Source organism: Dendrobates tinctorius, unplaced genomic scaffold, assembly GCF_039654945.1.
Source record: "Dendrobates tinctorius isolate UK_male_01 unplaced genomic scaffold, ASM3965494v1 ptg000204l, whole genome shotgun sequence".
Taxonomy (NCBI): Eukaryota; Metazoa; Chordata; class Amphibia; order Anura; family Dendrobatidae; genus Dendrobates; species Dendrobates tinctorius.
Window position 1 is genome coordinate 2451283 of NW_027361871.1, and position 27372 is coordinate 2478654.

The 27372-nt window shown below is 38.9% G+C and overlaps 7 non-coding genes across 7 annotated transcripts; 5 read left to right on the top strand and 2 right to left on the bottom strand.

Annotated features, from left to right (window-relative positions):
- Window positions 1-2233: 2233 nt before the first annotated feature.
- On the top strand, window positions 2234-2315 carry TRNAS-GCU (transfer RNA serine (anticodon GCU)). The gene has a single exon. It is a non-coding gene; the product is annotated as a tRNA-Ser (tRNA).
- A 9880-nt stretch (window positions 2316-12195) lies between these two features.
- Window positions 12196-12269, bottom strand: TRNAT-AGU (transfer RNA threonine (anticodon AGU)). Its single transcript has one exon. It is a non-coding gene; the product is annotated as a tRNA-Thr (tRNA).
- A 4924-nt stretch (window positions 12270-17193) lies between these two features.
- Window positions 17194-17267, bottom strand: TRNAT-AGU (transfer RNA threonine (anticodon AGU)). The gene has a single exon. It is a non-coding gene; the product is annotated as a tRNA-Thr (tRNA).
- Window positions 17268-19594: 2327 nt separating this feature from the next.
- TRNAS-GCU (transfer RNA serine (anticodon GCU)) lies at window positions 19595-19676 on the top strand. Its single transcript has one exon. It is a non-coding gene; the product is annotated as a tRNA-Ser (tRNA).
- A 3460-nt stretch (window positions 19677-23136) lies between these two features.
- Window positions 23137-23218, top strand: TRNAS-GCU (transfer RNA serine (anticodon GCU)). Its single transcript has one exon. It is a non-coding gene; the product is annotated as a tRNA-Ser (tRNA).
- A 1689-nt stretch (window positions 23219-24907) lies between these two features.
- Window positions 24908-24989, top strand: TRNAS-GCU (transfer RNA serine (anticodon GCU)). Its single transcript has one exon. It is a non-coding gene; the product is annotated as a tRNA-Ser (tRNA).
- Window positions 24990-26678: 1689 nt separating this feature from the next.
- Window positions 26679-26760, top strand: TRNAS-GCU (transfer RNA serine (anticodon GCU)). Its single transcript has one exon. It is a non-coding gene; the product is annotated as a tRNA-Ser (tRNA).
- The last annotated feature ends 612 nt before the right edge of the window (window positions 26761-27372 follow it).

The following is a 27372-nucleotide window of genomic DNA, read 5'->3' on the forward strand; positions in this document are numbered from 1 at the left end:
CATTCCACGTAGAGCAGAAACATGGAATAAGATTTCAATCTCAGTCATAACACTTAAGAAGCCAAGTAAATTTTGAAGAGCATTCATTTAAAAGACTGACAAATTTACAGAAGCTGTATCGAGGACAAAGGCTTTGAAGTTTTGCAATTGAATGAGCCATCTTTTAGCACAGCTGAAATTTGGGACTTGTTTTGCTTCCAAGTTATGACACAGAATAGACAGACTGAAGAAATGCCATGGCAAAACCAAAAGGAGGAAAAATTATGACTAATTGATATTAAAAACCTCAGCACTGGTTCATTTCTGATAGAGTTTTCCCCAAGCTAACTTCAAACAACAGGCACTGTAGTTGACGAGATAAGGCAACTCTGACAAAAGCCAACATACAATCTTCAGTGAAAAAACACTGACTGGTAAAAACCCTCTCAACATCTTCCCACCTAAACGCACAGGTGCTATGTAGACGAGGTGGCCGAGTGGTTAAGGCGATGGACTGCTAATCCATTGTGCTCTGCATGCATGGGTTCGAATCCCATCCTCATCGGATTAATCTGTTTCTTCTTTCGTGTTGAATGGTTTGGTTTTCATTTTTAACCCAAGCGGTGGACACTTCAAGCATGAAAGTTTACAATACGCCTGTGCTGCTATCAAACTTTGCAGAGTCAGATCTGTAAATCCACTTGTTTTAATTTGTAAAGGTTGATGCCATCCTATATTCTGTAAAGAAAATTATATCCTCTAATTCCTTTTAAAGTGTTTCAACAGCAGAGAATTTTTTTTCTCAATTGCACTATATTAGGGCTGTGGGAAATTAATATTTGATGACAAACAAGAGTAAAAGTCCTCTTTTTGGGGTAAAAACCCACAAAATGAGATGAAGAATAGAAAGCACTGCTGACATTCAAAATCAAGATTTTCCATTTACTAAATAGTCTCTTTGACAAACTAAGCCAAAGGACAAACAGGTGTGATACATTAGAAAGCCTGCTTAGAGAGTTAAACAGCCCTAAAATGAGATAAAGAAGGAAGAGGACTGCTGGCATTCAAATTCAAAATTTTCTGTTTACTAAACAGGCTCTTTGACCAACTAAGACAAAGGACAAACAGGTGTGATACATTAGAAAGCCTGCTTAGAGAGTTAAGAAGCCCCAAACTGACATAAAGAAAGAATAGCACTGCTGGCATTCAAATTCAAGATTTTCTGTTTACTAAACAGGCTCTTTGACCAACTAAGACAAAGTACAAACAGGTGTGATACATTAGAAAGCCTGCATAGAGAGTTAAGAAGCCCCAAACTGACATAAAGAAAGAATAGCACTGCTGGCATTCAAATTCAAGATTTTCTGTTTACTAAACAGGCTCTTTGACCAACTAAGCCAAAGGACATAAAGGTGAGAGACATTGGATAAACGGATTAGAGATGCATAGAAAGGAGGCATTTCAAAACAAAAGCAACTGGTTTTACATTGTCATGCTTGAAGCCATCTTTCTTCCTTTATATCTCATAGATAGAAGAGATTTTTAATCTCACAATTGCACTATCAGTCGCAAGTGAAACACCTATTTTTAAGATAGGAAGCTTCTTTGTGAGGAGATGAAAACAAGGCACTGCTGAGATTCAAACTCAGGATCTCCTGTTTACTAGACAGGCGCTTTAACCAACTAAGCCACAGCACCTGAAGATGGCATGCATTTGAAATCCAAGGAAGATTGAAGCACCAATCGAACATTCAACTGGTTAGCGCAGCAAAACAATATTGAGCTTGAGTTCCATTCCACGTAGAGCAGAAACATGGAATAAGATTTCAATCTCAGTCATAACACTTAAGAAGCCAAGTAAATTTTGAAGAGCATTCATTTAAAAGACTGACAAATTTACAGAAGCTGTATCGAGGACAAAGGCTTTGAAGTTTTGCAATTGAATGAGCCATCTTTTAGCACAGCTGAAATTTGGGACTTGTTTTGCTTCCAAGTTATGACACAGAATAGACAGACTGAAGAAATGCCATGGCAAAACCAAAAGGAGGAAAAATTATGACTAATTGATATTAAAAACCTCAGCACTGGTTCATTTCTGATAGAGTTTTCCCCAAGCTAACTTCAAACAACAGGCACTGTAGTTGACGAGATAAGGCAACTCTGACAAAAGCCAACATACAATCTTCAGTGAAAAAACACTGACTGGTAAAAACCCTCTCAACATCTTCCCACCTAAACTCACAGGTGCTATGTAGACGAGGTGGCCGAGTGGTTAAGGCGATGGACTGCTAATCCATTGTGCTCTGCATGCATGGGTTCGAATCCCATCCTCGTCGGATTAATCTGCTTCTTCTTTCGTGTTGAATGGTTTGGTTTTCATTTTTAACCCAAGCGGTGGACACTTCAAGCATGAAAGTTTACAATACGCCTGTGCTGCTATCAAACTTTGCAGAGTCAGATCTGTAAATCCACTTGTTTTAATTTGTAAAGCTTGATGCCATCCTATATTCTGTAAAGAAAATTATATCCTCTAATTCCTTTTAAAGTGTTTCAACAGCAGAGAATTTTTTTTCTCAATTGCACTATATTAGGGCTGTGGGAAATTAATATTTGATGACAAACAAGAGTAAAAGTCCTCTTTTTGGGGTAAAAACCCACAAAATGAGATGAAGAATAGAAAGCACTGCTGACATTCAAAATCAAGATTTTCCATTTACTAAATAGGCTCTTTGACCAACTAAGCCAAAGGACAAACAGGTGTGATACATTAGAAAGCCTGCTTAGAGAGTTAAACAGCCCTAAACTGAGATAAAGAAGGAAGAGGACTGCTGGCATTCAAATTCAAGATTTTCTGTTTACTAAATAGGCTCTTTGACCAACTAAGCCAAAGGACAAACAGGTGTGATACATTAGAAAGCCTGCTTAGAGAGTTAAACAGCCCTAAAATGAGATAAAGAAGGAAAAGGACTGCTGGCATTCAAATTCAAAATTTTCTGTTTACTAAACAGGCTCTTTGACCAACTAAGACAAAGGACAAACAGGTGTGATACATTAGAAAGCCTGCTTAGAGAGTTAAGAAGCCCCAAACTGACATAAAGAAAGAATAGCACTGCTGGCATTCAAATTCAAGATTTTCTGTTTACTAAACAGGCTCTTTGACCAACTAAGACAAAGTACAATCAGGTGTGATACATTAGAAAGCCTGCATAGAGAGTTAAGAAGCCCCAAACTGACATAAAGAAAGAATAGCACTGCTGGCATTCAAATTCAAGATTTTCTGTTTACTAAACAGGCTCTTTGACCAACTAAGACAAAGGACAAACAGGTGTGATACATTAGAAAGCCTGCTTAGAGAGTTAAGAAGCCCCAAACTGACATAAAGAAAGAATAGCACTGCTGGCATTCAAATTCAAGATTTTCTGTTTACTAAACAGGCTCTTTGACCAACTAAGCCAAAGGACATAAAGGTGAGAGACATTGGATAAACGGATTAGAGATGCATAGAAAGGAGGCATTTCAAAACAAAAGCAACTGGTTTTACATTGTCATGCTTGAAGCCATCTTTCTTCCTTTATATCTCATAGATAGAAGAGATTTTTAATCTCACAATTGCACTATCTGTCGCAAGTGAAACACCTATTTTTAAGATAGGAAGCTTCTTTGTGAGGAGATGAAAACAAGGCACTGCTGAGATTCAAACTCAGGATCTCCTGTTTACTAGACAGGCGCTTTAACCAACTAAGCCACAGAACCTGAAGATGGCATGCATTTGAAATCCAAGGAAGATTGAAGCACCAATCGAACATTCAACTGGTTAGCGCAGCAAAACAATATTGAGCTTGAGTTCCATTCCACGTAGAGCAGAAACATGGAATAAGATTTCAATCTCAGTCATAACACTTAAGAAGCCAAGTAAATTTTGAAGAGCATTCATTTAAAAGACTGACAAATTTACAGAAGCTGTATCGAGGACAAAGGCTTTGAAGTTTTGCAATTGAATGAGCCATCTTTTAGCACAGCTGAAATTTGGGACTTGTTTTGCTTCCAAGTTATGACACAGAATAGACAGATTGAAGAAATGCCATGGCAAAACCAAAAGGAGGAAAAATTATGACTAATTGATATTAAAAACCTCAGCACTGGTTCATTTCTGATAGAGTTTTCCCCAAGCTAACTTCAAACAACAGGCACTGTAGTTGACGAGATAATGCAACTCTGACAAAAGCCAACATACAATCTTCAGTGAAAAAACACTGACTGGTAAAAACCCTCTCAACATCTTCCCACCTAAACGCACAGGTGCTATGTAGATGAGGTGGCCGAGTGGTTAAGGCGATGGACTGCTAATCCATTGTGCTCTGAATGCATGGGTTCGAATCCCAGCCTCGTCGGATTAATCTGCTTCTTCTTTCGTGTTGAATGGTTTGGTTTTCATTTTTAACCCAAGCGGTGGACACTTCAAGCATGAAAGTTTACAATACGCCTGTGCTGCTATCAAACTTTGCAGAGTCAGATCTGTAAATCCACTTGTTTTAATTTGTAAAGCTTGATGCCATCCTATATTCTGTAAAGAAAATTATATCCTCTAATTCCTTTTAAAGTGTTTCAACAGCAGAGAATTTTTTTTCTCAATTGCACTATATTAGGGCTGTGGGAAATTAATATTTGATGACAAACAAGAGTAAAAGTCCTCTTTTTGGGGTAAAAACCCACAAAATGAGATGAAGAATAGAAAGCACTGCTGACATTCAAAATCAAGATTTTCCATTTACTAAATAGGCTCTTTGACAAACTAAGCCAAAGGAAAAACAGGTGTGATACATTAGAAAGCCTGCTTAGAGAGTTAAACAGCCCTAAAATGAGATAAAGAAGGAAGAGGACTGCTGGCATTCAAATTCAAAATTTTCTGTTTACTAAACAGGCTCTTTGACCAACTAAGACAAAGGACAAACAGGTGTGATACATTAGAAAGCCTGCTTAGAGAGTTAAGAAGCCCCAAACTGACATAAAGAAAGAATAGCACTGCTGGCATTCAAATTCAAGATTTTCTGTTTACTAAACAGGCTCTTTGACCAACTAAGACAAAGTACAAACAGGTGTGATACATTAGAAAGCCTGCATAGAGAGTTAAGAAGCCCCAAACTGACATAAAGAAAGAATAGCACTGCTGGCATTCAAATTCAAGATTTTCTGTTTACTAAACAGGCTCTTTGACCAACTAAGCCAAAGGACATAAAGGTGAGAGACATTGGATAAACGGATTAGAGATGCATAGAAAGGAGGCATTTCAAAACAAAAGCAACTGGTTTTACATTGTCATGCTTGAAGCCATCTTTCTTCCTTTATATCTCATAGATAGAAGAGATTTTTAATCTCACAATTGCACTATCAGTCGCAAGTGAAACACCTATTTTTAAGATAGGAAGCTTCTTTGTGAGGAGATGAAAACAAGGCACTGCTGAGATTCAAACTCAGGATCTCCTGTTTACTAGACAGGCGCTTTAACCAACTAAGCCACAGAACCTGAAGATGGCATGCATTTGAAATCCAAGGAAGATTGAAGCACCAATCGAACATTCAACTGGTTAGCGCAGCAAAACAATATTGAGCTTGAGTTCCATTCCACGTAGAGCAGAAACATGGAATAAGATTTCAATCTCAGTCATAACACTTAAGAAGCCAAGTAAATTTTGAAGAGCATTCATTTAAAAGACTGACAAATTTACAGAAGCTGTATCGAGGACAAAGGCTTTGAAGTTTTGCAATTGAATGAGCCATCTTTTAGCACAGCTGAAATTTGGGACTTGTTTTGCTTCCAAGTTATGACACAGAATAGACAGATTGAAGAAATGCCATGGCAAAACCAAAAGGAGGAAAAATTATGACTAATTGATATTAAAAACCTCAGCACTGGTTCATTTCTGATAGAGTTTTCCCCAAGCTAACTTCAAACAACAGGCACTGTAGTTGACGAGATAAGGCAACTCTGACAAAAGCCAACATACAATCTTCAGTGAAAAAACACTGACTGGTAAAAACCCTCTCAACATCTTCCCACCTAAACGCACAGGTGCTATGTAGACGAGGTGGCCGAGTGGTTAAGGCGATGGACTGCTAATCCATTGTGCTCTGAATGCATGGGTTCGAATCCCAGCCTCGTCGGATTAATCTGCTTCTTCTTTCGTGTTGAATGGTTTGGTTTTCATTTTTAACCCAAGCGGTGGACACTTCAAGCATGAAAGTTTACAATACTCCTGTGCTGCTATCAAACTTTGCAGAGTCAGATCTGTAAATCCACTGGTTTTAATTTGTAAAGGTTGATGCCATCCTATATTCTGTAAAGAAAATTATATCCTCTAATTCCTTTTAAAGTGTTTCAACAGCAGAGAATTTTTTTTCTCAATTGCACTATATTAGGGCTGTGGGAAATTAATATTTGATGACAAACAAGAGTAAAAGTCCTCTTTTTGGGGTAAAAACCCACAAAATGAGATGAAGAATAGAAAGCACTGCTGACATTCAAAATCAAGATTTTCCATTTACTAAATAGGCTCTTTGACCAACTAAGCCAAAGGACAAACAGGTGTGATACATTAGAAAGCCTGCTTAGAGAGTTAAACAGCCCTAAAATGAGATAAAGAAGGAAGAGGACTGCTGGCATTCAAATTCAAAATTTTCTGTTTACTAAACAGGCTCTTTGACCAACTAAGACAAAGGACAAACAGGTGTGATACATTAGAAAGCCTGCTTAGAGAGTTAAGAAGCCCCAAACTGACATAAAGAAAGAATAGCACTGCTGGCATTCAAATTCAAGATTTTCTGTTTACTAAACAGGCTCTTTGACCAACTAAGACAAAGTACAAACAGGTGTGATACATTAGAAAGCCTGCATAGAGAGTTAAGAAGCCCCAAACTGACATAAAGAAAGAATAGCACTGCTGGCATTCAAGTTCAAGATTTTCTGTTTATTAAACAGGCTCTTTGACCAACTAAGCCAAAGGACATAAAGGTGAGAGACATTGGATAAACGGATTAGAGATGCATAGAAAGGAGGCATTTCAAAACAAAAGCAACTGGTTTTACATTGTCATTAGAGTTGAGCGATACCGTCCGATACTTCAAAGTATCGTATCGGATGGTATCGGCCGATCTTTAAAAAAAGTATCGGTATCGCCGATTCCGATACCGGAAGTCCCATTCAAGTCTATGGGACTTCCGGTATCGGAATAAGAAAAACCCTTTCCTGCCCTTGTACAGCCTCTCTGGGGTCTGTACGGGCCTTTCGGGGGGCTGTGCCGGCCTGCCAGGGGGTCTGTGCAGGCTCCGGTGGTCTGTGCCGGCCTGCCGGTGGTCTGTGCAGGCTCCGGGGGGCTGTGCCGGCCTGCCGGGGGGCTGTGCCGGCCTGCCGGGGGGCTGTGCAGGCTCCGGGGGGCTGTGCCGGCCTGCCGGGGGGCTGTGCAGGCATCGTCCGATGGGACTACAAGTCCCATCGGGCGATGCCTGCTACCATGACAGTGATTGACACATTAGCCAATGATGTGACAGTAGTAGTCCCATCATCCGGCTAATGTGTTAAATGTAAAAAAAAAAAAAAAAAAATTACATGCTACATACATACAACATGCATACTACATACATGCTACATTCATACTACATACTACATACATGCTACATTCATACTACATGCAACATACATACTACATATATACTACATGCATACTACATGCATGCTACATGCATCATACATAACACATATATACTACATGCATGCTACATACATACTACATGCTACATACTACATATATACTACATGCATGCTACATACTACATGCTACATACATACTACATATATACTACATACATACTACATGCATGCTACATGCATCATACATAACACATATATACTACATGCATGCTACATACATACTACATGCTACATACTACATATATACTACATGCATGCTACATACTACATGCTACATACATACTACATATATACTACATGCATGCTACATACATACTGCATGCTACATGCATGCTACATACATACTACATACATACTACATGCTACATACATACTACATATATACTACATACATACTACATGCATGCAACATACATACTACATGCATGCTACATACATACCACATACATAACACATATATACTACATGCATGCTACATACATACTACATACATACCATATACATACTACATGCATGCTACATACATACTACATGCATGCTACATATATACTACATGCATGCTACATACATACTACATGCTACATACATACTACATATATACTACATGCATGCTACATACATACTACATGCTACATACATACTACATATATACTACATGCATGCTACATACATACTACATATATACTACATGCATGCTACATGCATGCTACATACATACCACATATATACTACATACATACAATACATTCATACAATACATACATAGACATACAGTACATATAACATAGAGTAACATACTTACCAATACTTGTCACATTGTTCCCCGAAGCCATTGTCTTTCCGGAATAAATATTAACATAACAAACCACAAAAATACTCACCCACGATCCGAAGCAGTCCACGAGTGTGTCCCACGACGATCTTGGGTAGAGAACTGCAGCATCAGCTGTTGCTGCCGTTCTCTACTGGCTGCAGGAATCCAATGACGGAAGGTAGGTATCCTTCCGCACTGTATTCCTCCGCCACTTAAAAAAAAAAAAAGTCCCTAGTCTCACTTTATGCCATTGCTGTGTGGGAAATTCCCACGCAGCAATGGCATAAAGTGAGACTAGGGACTTTTTTTTTTTAAGTGGCGGAGGAATACAGTGCGGAAGGATACCTACCTTCCGTCATTGGATTCCTGCAGCCCGTAGAGAACGGCAGCATCATCTGATGCTGCAGTTCTCTACCCAAGATCGTCGTGGGACACACTCGTGGACTGCTTCGGATCGTGGGTGAGTATTTTTGTGGTTTGTTATGTTAATATTTATTCCGGAAAGACAATGGCTTCGGGGAACAATGTGACAAGTATTGGTAAGTATGTTACTCTATGTTATATGTACTGTATGTCTATGTATGTATTGTATGTATGTAGTATATATGTGGTATGTATGTAGTATGTATGTAGCATGCATGTAGTATATATGTAGTATGTATGTAGCATGCATGTAGTATATATGTAGCATGTATGTAGTATGTATGTGGTATGTATGTAGCATGTAGTATGTATGTAGCATGCATGTAGCATGCATGTAGTATGTATGTGGTATGTATGTAGCATGCATGTAGTATGTATGTAGTATGTATGTAGTATGTATGTAGCATGCAGTATGTATGTAGCATGTATGTAGTATGTATGTAGTATATATGTAGTATGTATGTAGCATGTAGTATGTATGTAGCATGTAGTATATATGTAGTATGTATGTAGTATATATGTAGTATGTATGTAGCATGCAGTATGTATGTAGCATGTAGTATATATGTAGTATGCATGTAGTATGTATGTAGCATGCATGTAGTATGTATGTAGTATGTATGTAGTATGTATGTAGCATGCAGTATGTATGTAGCATGTATGTAGTATGTATGTAGTATATATGTAGTATGTATGTAGTATGTATGTAGCATGCATGTAGTATGTATGTAGCATGTAGTATGTATGTAGCATGCATGTAGTATGTATGTAGTATATATGTAGTATGTATGTAGCATGTAGTATGTATGTAGCATGTAGTATGTATGTAGTATTTTTTTTTTTTTTTTTAACATTTAACACATTAGCCGGATGATGGGACTACTACTGTCCCATCATTGGCTAATGTGTCAATCACTGTCATGGTAGCAGGCATCGCCCGATGGGACTTGTAGTCCCATCGGACGATGCTTGCACAGACCCCCGGACATCAGCACAGCCCCCCGGCAGGCCGGCACAGCCCCCCGGCAGGCCGGTACAGACCCCCACAGGGTGCACAGCCCCCCGGCAGGCCGGCACAGCCCCCCGGCAGGCCGGCAGAGACCCCGGGCAGTCCACACAGCCCCCCGGCAGGCCGGCACAGCCCCCCGGCAGGCCGGCAGAGACCCCCGGAAGGCCCGAAATGACGGCGCATCATGATGCGCACACACCGCGCATCATGATGACGTCAGGCCGTCAATCAACTGAACTTCCGATTCCGATATTGAAAAAATATCGGAAGTCGGTATCGGAATTCCGTATCGGAATTCCGATACAGCAAGTATCGGCCGATACCCGATACTTGCGGTATCGGAATGCTCAACACTAATTGTCATGCTTGAAGCCATCTTTCTTCCTTTATATCTCATAGATAGAAGAGATTTTTAATCTCACAATTGCACTATCAGTCGCAAGTGAAACACCTATTTTTAAGATAGGAAGCTTCTTTGTGAGGAGATGAAAACAAGGCACTGCTGAGATTCAAACTCAGGATCTCCTGTTTACTAGACAGGCGCTTTAACCAACTAAGCCACAGAACCTGAAGATGGCATGCATTTGAAATCCAAGGAAGATTGAAGCACCAATCGAACATTCAACTGGTTAGCGCAGCAAAACAATATTGAGCTTGAGTTCCATTCCACGTAGAGCAGAAACATGGAATAAGATTTCAATCTCAGTCATAACACTTAAGAAGCCAAGTAAATTTTGAAGAGCATTCATTTAAAAGACTGACAAATTTACAGAAGCTGTATCGAGGACAAAGGCTTTGAAGTTTTGCAATTGAATGAGCCATCTTTTAGCACAGCTGAAATTTGGGACTTGTTTTGCTTCCAAGTTATGACACAGAATAGACAGATTGAAGAAATGCCATGGCAAAACCAAAAGGAGGAAAAATTATGACTAATTGATATTAAAAACCTCAGCACTGGTTCATTTCTGATAGAGTTTTCCCCAAGCTAACTTCAAACAACAGGCACTGTAGTTGACGAGATAAGGCAACTCTGACAAAAGCCAACATACAATCTTCAGTGAAAAAACACTGACTGGTAAAAACCCTCTCAACATCTTCCCACCTAAACGCACAGGTGCTATGTAGACGAGGTGGGCGAGTGGTTAAGGCGATGGACTGCTAATCCATTGTGCTCTGAATGCATGGGTTCGAATCCCAACCTCGTCGGATTAATCTGCTTCTTCTTTCGTGTTGAATGGTTTGGTTTTCATTTTTAACCCAAGTGGTGGACACTTCAAGCATGAAAGTTTACAATACTCCTGTGCTGCTATCAAACTTTGCAGAGTCAGATCTGTAAATCCACTCGTTTTAATTTGTAAAGCTTGATGCCATCCTATATTCTGTAAAGAAAATTATATCCTCTAATTCCTTTTAAAGTGTTTCAACAGCAGACAATTTTTTTTCTCAATTGCATTATATTAGGGCTGTGGGAAATTAATATTTGATTACAAACAAGAGTAAAAGTCCTCTTTTTGGGGTAAAAACCCACAAAATGAGATGAAGAATAGAAAGCACTGCTGACATTCAAAATCAAGATTTTCCATTTACTAAATAGGCTCTTTGACCAACTAAGCCAAAGGACAAACAGGTGTGATACATTAGAAAGCCTGCTTAGAGAGTTAAACAGCCCTAAAATGAGATAAAGAAGGAAGAGGACTGCTGGCATTCAAATTCAAAATTTTCTGTTTACTAAACAGGCTCTTTGACCAACTAAGACAAAGGACAAACAGGTGTGATACATTAGAAAGCCTGCTTAGAGAGTTAAGAAGCCCCAAACTGACATAAAGAAAGAATAGCACTGCTGGCATTCAAATTCAAGATTTTCTGTTTACTAAACAGGCTCTTTGACCAACTAAGACAAAGTACAAACAGGTGTGATACATTAGAAAGCCTGCATAGAGAGTTAAGAAGCCCCAAACTGACATAAAGAAAGAATAGCACTGCTGGCATTCAAATTCAAGATTTTCTGTTTACTAAACAGGCTCTTTGACCAACTAAGCCAAAGGACATAAAGGTGAGAGACATTGGATAAACGGATTAGAGATGCATAGAAAGGAGGCATTTCAAAACAAAAGCAACTGGTTTTACATTGTCATGCTTGAAGCCATCTTACTTCCTTTATATCTCATAGATAGAAGAGATTTTTAATCTCACAATTGCACTATCAGTCGCAAGTGAAACATCTATTTTTAAGATAGGAAGCTTCTTTGTGAGGAGATGAAAACAAGGCACTGCTGAGATTCGAACTCAGGATCTCCTGTTTACTAGACAGGCGCTTTAACCAACTAAGCCACAGCACCAGAAGATGGCATGCATTTGAAATCCAAGGAAGATTGAAGCACCAATCGAACATTCAACTGATTAGCGCAGCAAAACAATATTGAGCTTGAGTTCCATTCCACGTAGAGCAGAAACATGGAATAAGATTTCAATCTCAGTCATAACACTTAAGAAGCCAAGTAAATTTTGAAGAGCATTCATTTAAAAGACTGACAAATTTACAGAAGCTGTATCGAGGACAAAGGCTTTGAAGTTTTGCAATTGAATGAGCCATCTTTTAGCACAGCTGAAATTTGGGACTTGTTTTGCTTCCAAGTTATGACACAGAATAGACAGATTGAAGAAATGCCATGGCAAAACCAAAAGGAGGAAAAATTATGACTAATTGATATTAAAAACCTCAGCACTGGTTCATTTCTGATAGAGTTTTCCCCAAGCTAACTTCAAACAACAGGCACTGTAGTTGACGAGATAAGTCAAATCTGACAAAAGCCAACATACAATCTTCAGTGAAAAAACACTGACTGGTAAAAACCCTCTCAACATCTTCCCACCTAAACGCACAGGTGCTATGTAGACGAGGTGGCCGAGTGGTTAAGGCGATGGACTGCTAATCCATTGTGCTCTGAATGCATGGGTTCGAATCCCAGCCTCGTCGGATTAATCTGCTTCTTCTTTCGTGTTGAATGGTTTGGTTTTCATTTTTAACCCAAGCGGTGGACACTTCAAGCATGAAAGTTTACAATACTCCTGTGCTGCTATCAAACTTTGCAGAGTCAGATCTGTAAATCCACTGGTTTTAATTTGTAAAGGTTGATGCCATCCTATATTCTGTAAAGAAAATTATATCCTCTAATTCCTTTTAAAGTGTTTCAACAGCAGAGAATTTTTTTTCTCAATTGCACTATATTAGGGCTGTGGGAAATTAATATTTGATGACAAACAAGAGTAAAAGTCCTCTTTTTGGGGTAAAAACCCACAAAATGAGATGAAGAATAGAAAGCACTGCTGACATTCAAAATCAAGATTTTCCATTTACTAAATAGGCTCTTTGACCAACTAAGCCAAAGGACAAACAGGTGTGATACATTAGAAAGCCTGCTTAGAGAGTTAAACAGCCCTAAAATGAGATAAAGAAGGAAGAGGACTGCTGGCATTCAAATTCAAAATTTTCTGTTTACTAAACAGGCTCTTTGACCAACTAAGACAAAGGACAAACAGGTGTGATACATTAGAAAGCCTGCTTAGAGAGTTAAGAAGCCCCAAACTGACATAAAGAAAGAATAGCACTGCTGGCATTCAAATTCAAGATTTTCTGTTTACTAAACAGGCTCTTTGACCAACTAAGACAAAGTACAAACAGGTGTGATACATTAGAAAGCCTGCATAGAGAGTTAAGAAGCCCCAAACTGACATAAAGAAAGAATAGCACTGCTGGCATTCAAGTTCAAGATTTTCTGTTTATTAAACAGGCTCTTTGACCAACTAAGCCAAAGGACATAAAGGTGAGAGACATTGGATAAACGGATTAGAGATGCATAGAAAGGAGGCATTTCAAAACAAAAGCAACTGGTTTTACATTGTCATTAGAGTTGAGCGATACCGTCCGATACTTCAAAGTATCGTATCGGATGGTATCGGCCGATCTTTAAAAAAAGTATCGGTATCGCCGATTCCGATACCGGAAGTCCCATTCAAGTCTATGGGACTTCCGGTATCGGAATAAGAAAAACCCTTTCCTGCCCTTGTACAGCCTCTCTGGGGTCTGTACGGGCCTTTCGGGGGGCTGTGCCGGCCTGCCAGGGGGTCTGTGCAGGCTCCGGTGGTCTGTGCCGGCCTGCCGGTGGTCTGTGCAGGCTCCGGGGGGCTGTGCCGGCCTGCCGGGGGGCTGGGCCGGCCTGCCGGGGGGCTGTGCAGGCTCCGGGGGGCTGTGCCGGCCTGCCGGGGGGCTGTGCAGGCATCGTCCGATGGGACTACAAGTCCCATCGGGCGATGCCTGCTACCATGACAGTGATTGACACATTAGCCAATGATGGGACAGTAGTAGTCCCATCATCCGGCTAATGTGTTAAATGTAAAAAAAAAAAAAAAAAAAAAAATTACATGCTACATACATACAACATGCATACTACATACATGCTACATTCATACTACATACTACATACATGCTACATTCATACTACATGCAACATACATACTACATATATACTACATGCATACTACATGCATGCTACATGCATCATACATAACACATATATACTACATGCATGCTACATACATACTACATGCTACATACTACATATATACTACATGCATGCTACATACTACATGCTACATACATACTACATATATACTACATACATACTACATGCATGCTACATGCATCATACATAACACATATATACTACATGCATGCTACATACATACTACATGCTACATACTACATATATACTACATGCATGCTACATACTACATGCTACATACATACTACATATATACTACATGCATGCTACATACATACTGCATGCTACATGCATGCTACATACATACTACATACATACTACATGCTACATACATACTACATATATACTACATACATACTACATGCATGCAACATACATACTACATGCATGCTACATACATACCACATACATAACACATATATACTACATGCATGCTACATACATACTACATACATACCATATACATACTACATGCATGCTACATACATACTACATGCATGCTACATATATACTACATGCATGCTACATACATACTACATGCTACATACATACTACATATATACTACATGCATGCTACATACATACTACATGCTACATACATACTACATATATACTACATGCATGCTACATACATACTACATATATACTACATGCATGCTACATGCATGCTACATACATACCACATATATACTACATACATACAATACATTCATACAATACATACATAGACATACAGTACATATAACATAGAGTAACATACTTACCAATACTTGTCACATTGTTCCCCGAAGCCATTGTCTTTCCGGAATAAATATTAACATAACAAACCACAAAAATACTCACCCACGATCCGAAGCAGTCCACGAGTGTGTCCCACGACGATCTTGGGTAGAGAACTGCAGCATCAGCTGTTGCTGCCGTTCTCTACTGGCTGCAGGAATCCAATGACGGAAGGTAGGTATCCTTCCGCACTGTATTCCTCCGCCACTTAAAAAAAAAAAAAGTCCCTAGTCTCACTTTATGCCATTGCTGTGTGGGAAATTCCCACGCAGCAATGGCATAAAGTGAGACTAGGGACTTTTTTTTTTTAAGTGGCGGAGGAATACAGTGCGGAAGGATACCTACCTTCCGTCATTGGATTCCTGCAGCCCGTAGAGAACGGCAGCATCATCTGATGCTGCAGTTCTCTACCCAAGATCGTCGTGGGACACACTCGTGGACTGCTTCGGATCGTGGGTGAGTATTTTTGTGGTTTGTTATGTTAATATTTATTCCGGAAAGACAATGGCTTCGGGGAACAATGTGACAAGTATTGGTAAGTATGTTACTCTATGTTATATGTACTGTATGTCTATGTATGTATTGTATGTATGTAGTATATATGTGGTATGTATGTAGTATGTATGTAGCATTCATGTAGTATATATGTAGTATGTATGTAGCATGCATGTAGTATATATGTAGCATGTATGTAGTATGTATGTGGTATGTATGTAGCATGTAGTATGTATGTAGCATGCATGTAGCATGCATGTAGTATGTATGTGGTATGTATGTAGCATGCATGTAGTATGTATGTAGTATGTATGTAGTATGTATGTAGCATGCAGTATGTATGTAGCATGTATGTAGTATGTATGTAGTATATATGTAGTATGTATGTAGCATGTAGTATGTATGTAGCATGTAGTATATATGTAGTATGTATGTAGTATATATGTAGTATGTATGTAGCATGCAGTATGTATGTAGCATGTAGTATATATGTAGTATGCATGTAGTATGTATGTAGCATGCATGTAGTATGTATGTAGTATGTATGTAGTATGTATGTAGCATGCAGTATGTATGTAGCATGTATGTAGTATGTATGTAGTATATATGTAGTATGTATGTAGTATGTATGTAGCATGCATGTAGTATGTATGTAGCATGTAGTATGTATGTAGCATGCATGTAGTATGTATGTAGTATATATGTAGTATGTATGTAGCATGTAGTATGTATGTAGCATGTAGTATGTATGTAGTATTTTTTTTTTTTTTTTAACATTTAACACATTAGCCGGATGATGGGACTACTACTGTCCCATCATTGGCTAATGTGTCAATCACTGTCATGGTAGCAGGCATCGCCCGATGGGACTTGTAGTCCCATCGGACGATGCTTGCACAGACCCCCGGACATCAGCACAGCCCCCCGGCAGGCCGGCACAGCCCCCCGGCAGGCCGGTACAGACCCCCACAGGGTGCACAGCCCCCCGGCAGGCCGGCACAGCCCCCCGGCAGGCCGGCAGAGACCCCGGGCAGTCCACACAGCCCCCCGGCAGGCCGGCACAGCCCCCCGGCAGGCCGGCAGAGACCCCCGGAAGGCCCGAAATGACGGCGCATCATGATGCGCACACACCGCGCATCATGATGACGTCAGGCCGTCAATCAACTGAACTTCCGATTCCGATGCCGAATTCCGATATTGAAAAAATATCGGAAGTCGGTATCGGAATTCCGATACAGCAAGTATCGGCCGATACCCGATACTTGCGGTATCGGAATGCTCAACACTAATTGTCATGCTTGAAGCCATCTTTCTTCCTTTATATCTCATAGATAGAAGAGATTTTTAATCTCACAATTGCACTATCAGTCGCAAGTGAAACACCTATTTTTAAGATAGGAAGCTTCTTTGTGAGGAGATGAAAACAAGGCACTGCTGAGATTCGAACTCAGGATCTCCTGTTTACTAGACAGGCGCTTTAACCAACTAAGCCACAGCACCAGAAGATGGCATGCATTTGAAATCCAAGGAAGATTGAAGCACCAATCGAACATTCAACTGGTTAGCGCAGCAAAACAATATTGAGCTTGAGTTCCATTCCACGTAGAGCAGAAACATGGAATAAGATTTCAATCTCAGTCATAACACTTAAGAAGCCAAGTAAATTTTGAAGAGCATTCATTTAAAAGACTGACAAATTTACAGAAGCTGTATCGAGGACAAAGGCTTTGAAGTTTTGCAATTGAATGAGCCATCTTTTAGCACAGCTGAAATTTGGGACTTGTTTTGCTTCCAAGTTATGACACAGAATAGACAGATTGAAGAAATGCCATGGCAAAACCAAAAGGAGGAAAAATTATGACTAATTGATATTAAAAACCTCAGCACTGGTTCATTTCTGATAGAGTTTTCCCCAAGCTAACTTCAAACAACAGGCACTGTAGTTGACGAGATAAGGCAACTCTGACAAAAGCCAACATACAATCTTCAGTGAAAAAACACTGACTGGTAAAAACCCTCTCAACATCTTCCCACCTAAACGCACAGGTGCTATGTAGACGAGGTGGCCGAGTGGTTAAGGCGATGGACTGCTAATCCATTGTGCTCTGAATGCATGGGTTCGAATCCCAGCCTCGTCGGATTAATCTGCTTCTTCTTTCGTGTTGAATGGTTTGGTTTTCATTTTTAACCCAAGCGGTGGACACTTCAAGCATGAAAGTTTACAATACTCCTGTGCTGCTATCAAACTTTGCAGAGTCAGATCTGTAAATCCACTGGTTTTAATTTGTAAAGGTTGATGCCATCCTATATTCTGTAAAGAAAATTATATCCTCTAATTCCTTTTAAAGTGTTTCAACAGCAGAGAATTTTTTTTCTCAATTGCACTATATTAGGGCTGTGGGAAATTAATATTTGATGACAAACAAGAGTAAAAGTCCTCTTTTTGGGGTAAAAACCCACAAAATGAGATGAAGAATAGAAAGCACTGCTGACATTCAAAATCAAGATTTTCCATTTACTAAATAGGCTCTTTGACCAACTAAGCCAAAGGACAAACAGGTGTGATACATTAGAAAGCCTGCTTAGAGAGTTAAACAGCCCTAAAATGAGATAAAGAAGGAAGAGGACTGCTGGCATTCAAATTCAAAATTTTCTGTTTACTAAACAGGCTCTTTGACCAACTAAGACAAAGGACAAACAGGTGTGATACATTAGAAAGCCTGCTTAGAGAGTTAAGAAGCCCCAAACTGACATAAAGAAAGAATAGCACTGCTGGCATTCAAATTCAAGATTTTCTGTTTACTAAACAGGCTCTTTGACCAACTAAGACAAAGTACAAACAGGTGTGATACATTAGAAAGCCTGCATAGAGAGTTAAGAAGCCCCAAACTGACATAAAGAAAGAATAGCACTGCTGGCATTCAAATTCAAGATTTTCTGTTTATTAAACAGGCTCTTTGACCAACTAAGCCAAAGGACATAAAGGTGAGAGACATTGGATAAACGGATTAGAGATGCATAGAAAGGAGGCATTTCAAAACAAAAGCAACTGGTTTTACATTGTCATGCTTGAAGCCATCTTTCTTCCTTTATATCTCATAGATAGAAGAGATTTTTAATCTCACAATTGCACTATCAGTCGCAAGTGAAACACCTATTTTTAAGATAGGAAGCTTCTTTGTGAGGAGATGAAAACAAGGCACTGCTGAGATTCAAACTCAGGATCTCCTGTTTACTAGACAGGCGCTTTAACCAACTAAGCCACAGCACCTGAAGATGGCATGCATTTGAAATCCAAGGAAGATTGAAGCACCAAACGAACATTCAACTGGTTAGCGCTGCAAAACAATATTGAGCTTGAGTTCCATTCCACGTAGAGCAGAAACATGGAATAAGATTTCAATCTCAGTCATAACACTTAAGAAGCCAAGTAAATTTTGAAGAGCATTCATTTAAAAGACTGACAAATTTACAGAAGCTGTATCGAGGACAAAGGCTTTGAAGTTTTGCAATTGAGTGAGCCATCTTTTAGCACAGCTGAAATTTGGGACTTGTTTTGCTTCCAAGTTATGACACAGAATAGACAGACTGAAGAAATGCCATGGCAAAACCAAAAGGAGGAAAAATTATGACTAATTGATATTAAAAACCTCAGCACTGGTTCATTTCTGATAGAGTTTTCCCCAAGCTAACTTCAAACAACAGGCACTGTAGTTGACGAGATAAGGCAACTCTGACAAAAGCCAACATACAATCTTCAGTGAAAAAACACTGACTGGTAAAAACCCTCTCAACATCTTCCCACCTAAACGCAGAGGTGCTATGTAGACGAGGTGGCCGAGTGGTTAAGGCGATGGACTGCTAATCCATTGTGCTCTGCATGCATGGGTTCGAATCCCATCCTCGTCGGATTAATCTGCTTCTTCTTTCGTGTTGAATGGTTTGGTTTTCATTTTTAACCCAAGCGGTGGACACTTCAAGCATGAAAGTTTACAATACGCCTGTGCTGCTATCAAACTTTGCAGAGTCAGATCTGTAAATCCACTTGTTTTAATTTGTAAAGGTTGATGCCATCCTATATTCTGTAAAGAAAATTATATCCTCTAATTCCTTTTAAAGTGTTTCAACAGCAGAGAATTTTTTTTCTCAATTGCACTATATTAGGGCTGTGGGAAATTAATATTTGATGACAAACAAGAGTAAAAGTCCTCTTTTTGGGGTAAAAACCCACAAAATGAGATGAAGAATAGAAAGCACTGCTGACATTCAAAATCAAGATTTTCCATTTACTAAATAGGCTCTTTGACAAACTAAGCCAAAGGAAAAACAGGTGTGATACATTAGAAAGCCTGCTTAGAGAGTTAAACAGCCCTAAAATGAGATAAAGAAGGAAGAGGACTGCTGGCATTCAAATTCAAAATTTTCTGTTTACTAAACAGGCTCTTTGACCAACTAAGACAAAGGACAAACAGGTGTGATACATTAGAAAGCCTGCTTAGAGAGTTAAGAAGCCCCAAACTGACATAAAGAAAGAATAGCACTGCTGGCATTCAAATTCAAGATTTTCTGTTTACTAAACAGGCTCTTTGACCAACTAAGACAAAGTACAAACAGGTGTGATACATTAGAAAGCCTGCATAGAGAGTTAAGAAGCCCCAAACTGACATAAAGAAAGAATAGCACTGCTGGCATTCAAATTCAAGATTTTCTGTTTACTAAACAGGCTCTTTGACCAACTAAGCCAAAGGACATAAAGGTGATCGACATTGGATAAACGGATTAGAGATGCATAGAAAGGAGGCATTTCAAAACAAAAGCAACTGGTTTTACATTGTCATGCTTGAAGCCATCTTTCTTCCTTTATATCTCATAGATAGAAGAGATTTTTAATCTCACAATTGCACTATCTGTCGCAAGTGAAACACCTATTTTTAAGATAGGAAGCTTCTTTGTGAGGAGATGAAAACAAGGCACTGCTGAGATTCAAACTTAGGATCTCCTGTTTACTAGACAGGCGCTTTAACCAACTAAACCACAGAACCTGAAGATGGCATGCATTTGAAATCCAAGGAAGATTGAAGCACCAATCGAACATTCAACTGGTTAGCGCAGCAAAACAATATTGAGCTTGAGTTCCATTCCACGTAGAGCAGAAACATGGAATAAGATTTCAATCTCAGTCATAACACTTAAGAAGCCAAGTAAATTTTGAAGAGCATTCATTTAAAAGACTGACAAATTTACAGAAGCTGTATCGAGGACAAAGGCTTTGAAGTTTTGCAATTGAATGAGCCATCTTTTAGCACAGCTGAAATTTGGGACTTGTTTTGCTTCCAAGTTATGACACAGAATAGACAGATTGAAGAAATGCCATGGCAAAACCAAAAGGAGGAAAAATTATGACTAATTGATATTAAAAACCTCAGCACTGGTTCATTTCTGATAGAGTTTTCCCCAAGCTAACTTCAAACAACAGGCACTGTAGTTGACGAGATAAGGCAACTCTGACAAAAGCCAACATACAATCTTCAGTGAAAAAACACTGACTGGTAAAAACCCTCTCAACATCTTCCCACCTAAACGCACAGGTGCTATGTAGACGAGGTGGCCGAGTGGTTAAGGCGATTGACTGCTAATCCATTGTGCTCTGAATGCATGGGTTCGAATCCCATCCTCGTCGGATTAATCTGCTTCTTCTTTCGTGTTGAATGGTTTGGTTTTCATTTTTAACCCAAGCGGTGGACACTTCAAGCATGAAAGTTTACAATACTCCTGTGCTGCTATCAAACTTTGCAGAGTCAGATCTGTAAATCCACTGGTTTTAATTTGTAAAGGTTGATGCCATCCTATATTCTGTAAAGAAAATTATATCCTCTAATTCCTTTTAAAGTGTTTCAACAGCAGAGAATTTTTTTTCTCAATTGCACTATATTAGGGCTGTGGGAAATTAATATTTGATGACAAACAAGAGTAAAAGTCCTCTTTTTGGGGTAAAAACCCACAAAATGAGATGAAGAATAGAAAGCACTGCTGACATTCAAAATCAAGATTTTCCATTTACTAAATAGGCTCTTTGACCAACTAAGCCAAAGGACAAACAGGTGTGATACATTAGAAAGCCTGCTTAGAGAGTTAAACAGCCCTAAAATGAGATAAAGAAGGAAGAGGACTGCTGGCATTCAAATTCAAAATTTTCTGTTTACTAAACAGGCTCTTTGACCAACTAAGACAAAGGACAAACAGGTGTGATACATTAGAAAGCCTGCTTAGAGAGTTAAACAGCCCTAAAATGAGATAAAGAAGGAAGAGGACTGCTGGCATTCAAATTCAAAATTTTCTGTTTACTAAACAGGCTCTTTGACCAACTAAGACAAAGTACAAACAGGTGTGATACATTAGAAAGCCTGCTTAGACAGTTAAGAAGCCCCAAACTGACATAAAGAAAGAATAGCACTGCTGGCATTCAAATTCAAGATTTTCTGTTTACTAAATAGGCTCTTTGACCAACTAAGCCAAAGGACATAAAGATGAGAGACATTGGATAAACGGATTAGAGATGCATAGAAAGGAGGCATTTCAAAACAAAAGCAACTGGTTTTACATTGTCATGCTTGAAGCCATCTTTCTTCCTTTATATCTCATAGATAGAAGAGATTTTTAATCTCACAATTGCACTATCAGTCGCAAGTGAAACACCTATTTTTAAGATAGGAAGCTTCTTTGTGAGGAGATGAAAACAAGGCACTACTGAGATTCGAACTCAGGATCTCCTGTTTACTAGACAGGCGCTTTAACCAACTAAGCCACAGCACCAGAAGATGGCATGCATTTGAAATCCAAGGAAGATTGAAGCACCAATCGAACATTCAACTGATTAGCGCAGCAAAACAATATTGAGCTTGAGTTCCATTCCACGTAGAGCAGAAACATGGAATAAGATTTCAATCTCAGTCATAACACTTAAGAAGCCAAGTAAATTTTGAAGAGCATTCATTTAAAAGACTGACAAATTTACAGAAGCTGTATCGAGGACAAAGGCTTTGAAGTTTTGCAATTGAATGAGCCATCTTTTAGCACAGCTGAAATTTGGGACTTGTTTTGCTTCCAAGTTATGACACAGAATAGACAGATTGAAGAAATGCCATGGCAAAACCAAAAGGAGGAAAAATTATGACTAATTGATATTAAAAACCTCAGCACTGGTTCATTTCTGATAGAGTTTTCCCCAAGCTAACTTCAAACAACAGGCACTGTAGTTGACGAGATAAGTCAAATCTGACAAAAGCCAACATACAATCTTCAGTGAAAAAACACTGACTGGTAAAAACCCTCTCAACATTTTCCCACCTAAACGCACAGGTGCTATGTAGACGAGGTGGCCGAGTGGTTAAGGCGATGGACTGCTAATCCATTGTGCTCTGCATGCATGGGTTCGAATCCCATCCTCGTCGGATTAATCTGCTTCTTCTTTCGTGTTGAATGGTTTGGTTTTCATTTTTAACCCAAGCGGTGGACACTTCAAGCATGAAAGTTTACAATACGCCTGTGCTGCTATCAAACTTTGCAGAGTCAGATCTGTAAATCCACTTGTTTTAATTTGTAAAGCTTGATGCCATCCTATATTCTGTAAAGAAAATTATATCCTCTAATTCCTTTTAAAGTGTTTCAACAGCAGATAATTTTTTTTCTCAATTGCACTATATTAGGGCTGTGGGAAATTAATATTTGATGACAAACAAGAGTAAAAGTCCTCTTTTTGGGGTAAAAACCCACAAAATGAGATGAAGAATAGAAAGCACTGCTGACATTCAAAATCAAGATTTTCCATTTACTAAATAGGCTCTTTGACCAACTAAGCCAAAGGACAAACAGGTGTGATACATTAGAAAGCCTGCTTAGAGAGTTAAACAGCCCTAAACTGAGATAAAGAAGGAAGAGGACTGCTGGCATTCAAATTCAAGATTTTCTGTTTACTAAATAGGCTCTTTGACCAACTAAGACAAAGGACAAACAGGTGTGATACATTAGAAAGCCTGCTTAGAGAGTTAAACAGCCCTAAAATGAGATAAAGAAGGAAGAGGACTGCTGGCATTCAAATTCAAAATTTTCTGTTTACTAAACAGGCTCTTTGACCAACTAAGACAAAGTACAAACAGGTGTGATACATTAGAAAGCCTGCTTAGAGAGTTAAGAAGCCCCAAACTGACATAAAGAAAGAATAGCACTGCTGGCATTCAAATTCAAGATTTTCTGTTTACTAAACAGGCTCTTTGACCAACTAAGCCAAAGGACATAAAGATGAGAGACATTGGATAAACGGATTAGAGATGCATAGAAAGGAGGCATTTCAAAACAAAAGCAACTGGTTTTACATTGTCATGCTTGAAGCCATCTTTCTTCCTTTATATCTCATAGATAGAAGAGATTTTTAATCTCACAATTGCACTATCAGTCGCAAGTGAAACACCTATTTTTAAGATAGGAAGCTTCTTTGTGAGGAGATGAAAACAAGGCACTGCTGAGATTCAAACTCAGGATCTCCTGTTTACTAGACAGGCGCTTTAACCAACTAAGCCACAGCACCTGAAGATGGCATGCATTTGAAATCCAAGGAAGATTGAAGCACCAATCGAACATTCAACTGGTTAGCGCAGCAAAACAATATTGAGCTTGAGTTCCATTCCACGTAGAGCAGAAACATGGAATAAGATTTCAATCTCAGTCATAACACTTAAGAAGCCAAGTAAATTTTGAAGAGCATTCATTTAAAAGACTGACAAATTTACAGAAGCTGTATCGAGGACAAAGGCTTTGAAGTTTTGCAATTGAATGAGCCATCTTTTAGCACAGCTGAAATTTGGGACTTGTTTTGCTTCCAAGTTATGACACAGAATAGACAGATTGAAGAAATGCCATGGCAAAACCAAAAGGAGGAAAAATTATGACTAATTGATATTAAAAACCTCAGCACTGGTTCATTTCTGATAGAGTTTTCCCCAAGCTAACTTCAAACAACAGGCACTGTAGTTGACGAGATAAGTCAAATCTGACAAAAGCCAACATACAATCTTCAGTGAAAAAACACTGACTGGTAAAAACCCTCTCAACATTTTCCCACCTAAACGCACAGGTGCTATGTAGACGAGGTGGCCGAGTGGTAAAGGCGATGGACTGCTAATCCATTGTGCTCTGCATGCATGGGTTCGAATCCCATCCTCGTCGGATTAATCTGCTTCTTCTTTCGTGTTGAATGGTTTGGTTTTCATTTTTAACCCAAGCGGTGGACACTTCAAGCATGAAAGTTTACAATACGCCTGTGCTGCTATCAAACTTTGCAGAGTCAGATCTGTAAATCCACTTGTTTTAATTTGTAAAGCTTGATGCCATCCTATATTCTGTAAAGAAAATTATATCCTCTAATTCCTTTTAAAGTGTTTCAACAGCAGAGAATTTTTTTTCTCAATTGCACTATATTAGGGCTGTGGGAAATTAATATTTGATGACAAACAAGAGTAAAAGTCCTCTTTTTGGGGTAAAAACCCACAAAATGAGATGAAGAATAGAAAGCACTGCTGACATTCAAAATCAAGATTTTCCATTTACTAAATAGGCTCTTTGACCAACTAAGCCAAAGGACAAACAGGTGTGATACATTAGAAAGCCTGCTTAGAGAGTTAAACAGCCCTAAACTGAGATAAAGAAGGAAGAGGACTGCTGGCATTCAAATTCAAGATTTTCTGTTTACTAAATAGGCTCTTTGACCAACTAAGACAAAGGACAAACAGGTGTGATACATTAGAAAGCCTGCTTAGAGAGTTAAACAGCCCTAAAATGAGATAAAGAAGGAAGAGGACTGCTGGCATTCAAATTCAAAATTTTCTGTTTACTAAACAGGCTCTTTGACCAACTAAGACAAAGTACAAACAGGTGTGATACATTAGAAAGCCTGCTTAGAGAGTTAAGAAGCCCCAAACTGACATAAAGAAAGAATAGCACTGCTGGCATTCAAATTCAAGATTTTCTGTTTACTAAACAGGCTCTTTGACCAACTAAGCCAAAGGACATAAAGATGAGAGACATTGGATAAACGGATTAGAGATGCATAGAAAGGAGGCATTTCAAAACAAAAGCAACTGGTTTTACATTGTCATGCTTGAAGCCATCTTTCTTCCTTTATATCTCATAGATAGAAGAGATTTTTAATCTCACAATTGCACTATCAGTCGCAAGTGAAACACCTATTTTTAAGATAGGAAGCTTCTTTGTGAGGAGATGAAAAAAAGGCACTGCTGAGATTCAAACTCAGGATCTCCTGTTTACTAGACAGGCGCTTTAACCAACTAAGCCACAGCACCAGAAGATGGCATGCATTTGAAATCCAAGGAAGATTGAAGCACCAATCGAACATTCAACTGATTAGCGCAGCAAAACAATATTGAGCTTGAGTTCCATTCCACGTAGAGCAGAAACATGGAATAAGATTTCAATCTCAGTCATAACACTTAAGAAGCCAAGTAAATTTTGAAGAGCATTCATTTAAAAGACTGACAAATTTACAGAAGCTGTATCGAGGACAAAGGCTTTGAAGTTTTGCAATTGAATGAGCCATCTTTTAGCACAGCTGAAATTTGGGACTTGTTTTGCTTCCAAGTTATGACACAGAATAGACAGATTGAAGAAATGCCATGGCAAAACCAAAAGGAGGAAAAATTATGACTAATTGATATTAAAAACCTCAGCACTGGTTCATTTCTGATAGAGTTTTCCCCAAGCTAACTTCAAACAACAGGCACTGTAGTTGACGAGATAAGTCAAATCTGACAAAAGCCAACATACAATCTTCAGTGAAAAAACACTGACTGGTAAAAACCCTCTCAACATTTTCCCACCTAAACGCACAGGTGCTATGTAGACGAGGTGGCCGAGTGGTTAAGGCGATGGACTGCTAATCCATTGTGCTCTGCATGCATGGGTTCGAATCCCATCCTCGTCGGATTAATCTGCTTCTTCTTTCGTGTTGAATGGTTTGGTTTTCATTTTTAACCCAAGCGGTGGACACTTCAAGCATGAAAGTTTACAATACGCCTGTGCTGCTATCAAACTTTGCAGAGTCAGATCTGTAAATCCACTTGTTTTAATTTGTAAAGCTTGATGCCATCCTATATTCTGTAAAGAAAATTATATCCTCTAATTCCTTTTAAAGTGTTTCAACAGCAGAGAATTTTTTTTCTCAATTGCACTATATTAGGGCTGTGGGAAATTAATATTTGATGACAAACAAGAGTAAAAGTCCTCTTTTTGGGGTAAAAACCCACAAAATGAGATGAAGAATAGAAAGCACTGCTGACATTCAAAATCAAGATTTTCCATTTACTAAATAGGCTCTTTGACCAACTAAGCCAAAGGACAAACAGGTGTGATACATTAGAAAGCCTGCTTAGAGAGTTAAACAGCCCTAAACTGAGATAAAGAAGGAAGAGGACTGCTGGCATTCAAATTCAAGATTTTCTGTTTACTAAATAGGCTCTTTGACCAACTAAGACAAAGGACAAACAGGTGTGATACATTAGAAAGCCTGCTTAGAGAGTTAAACAGCCCTAAAATG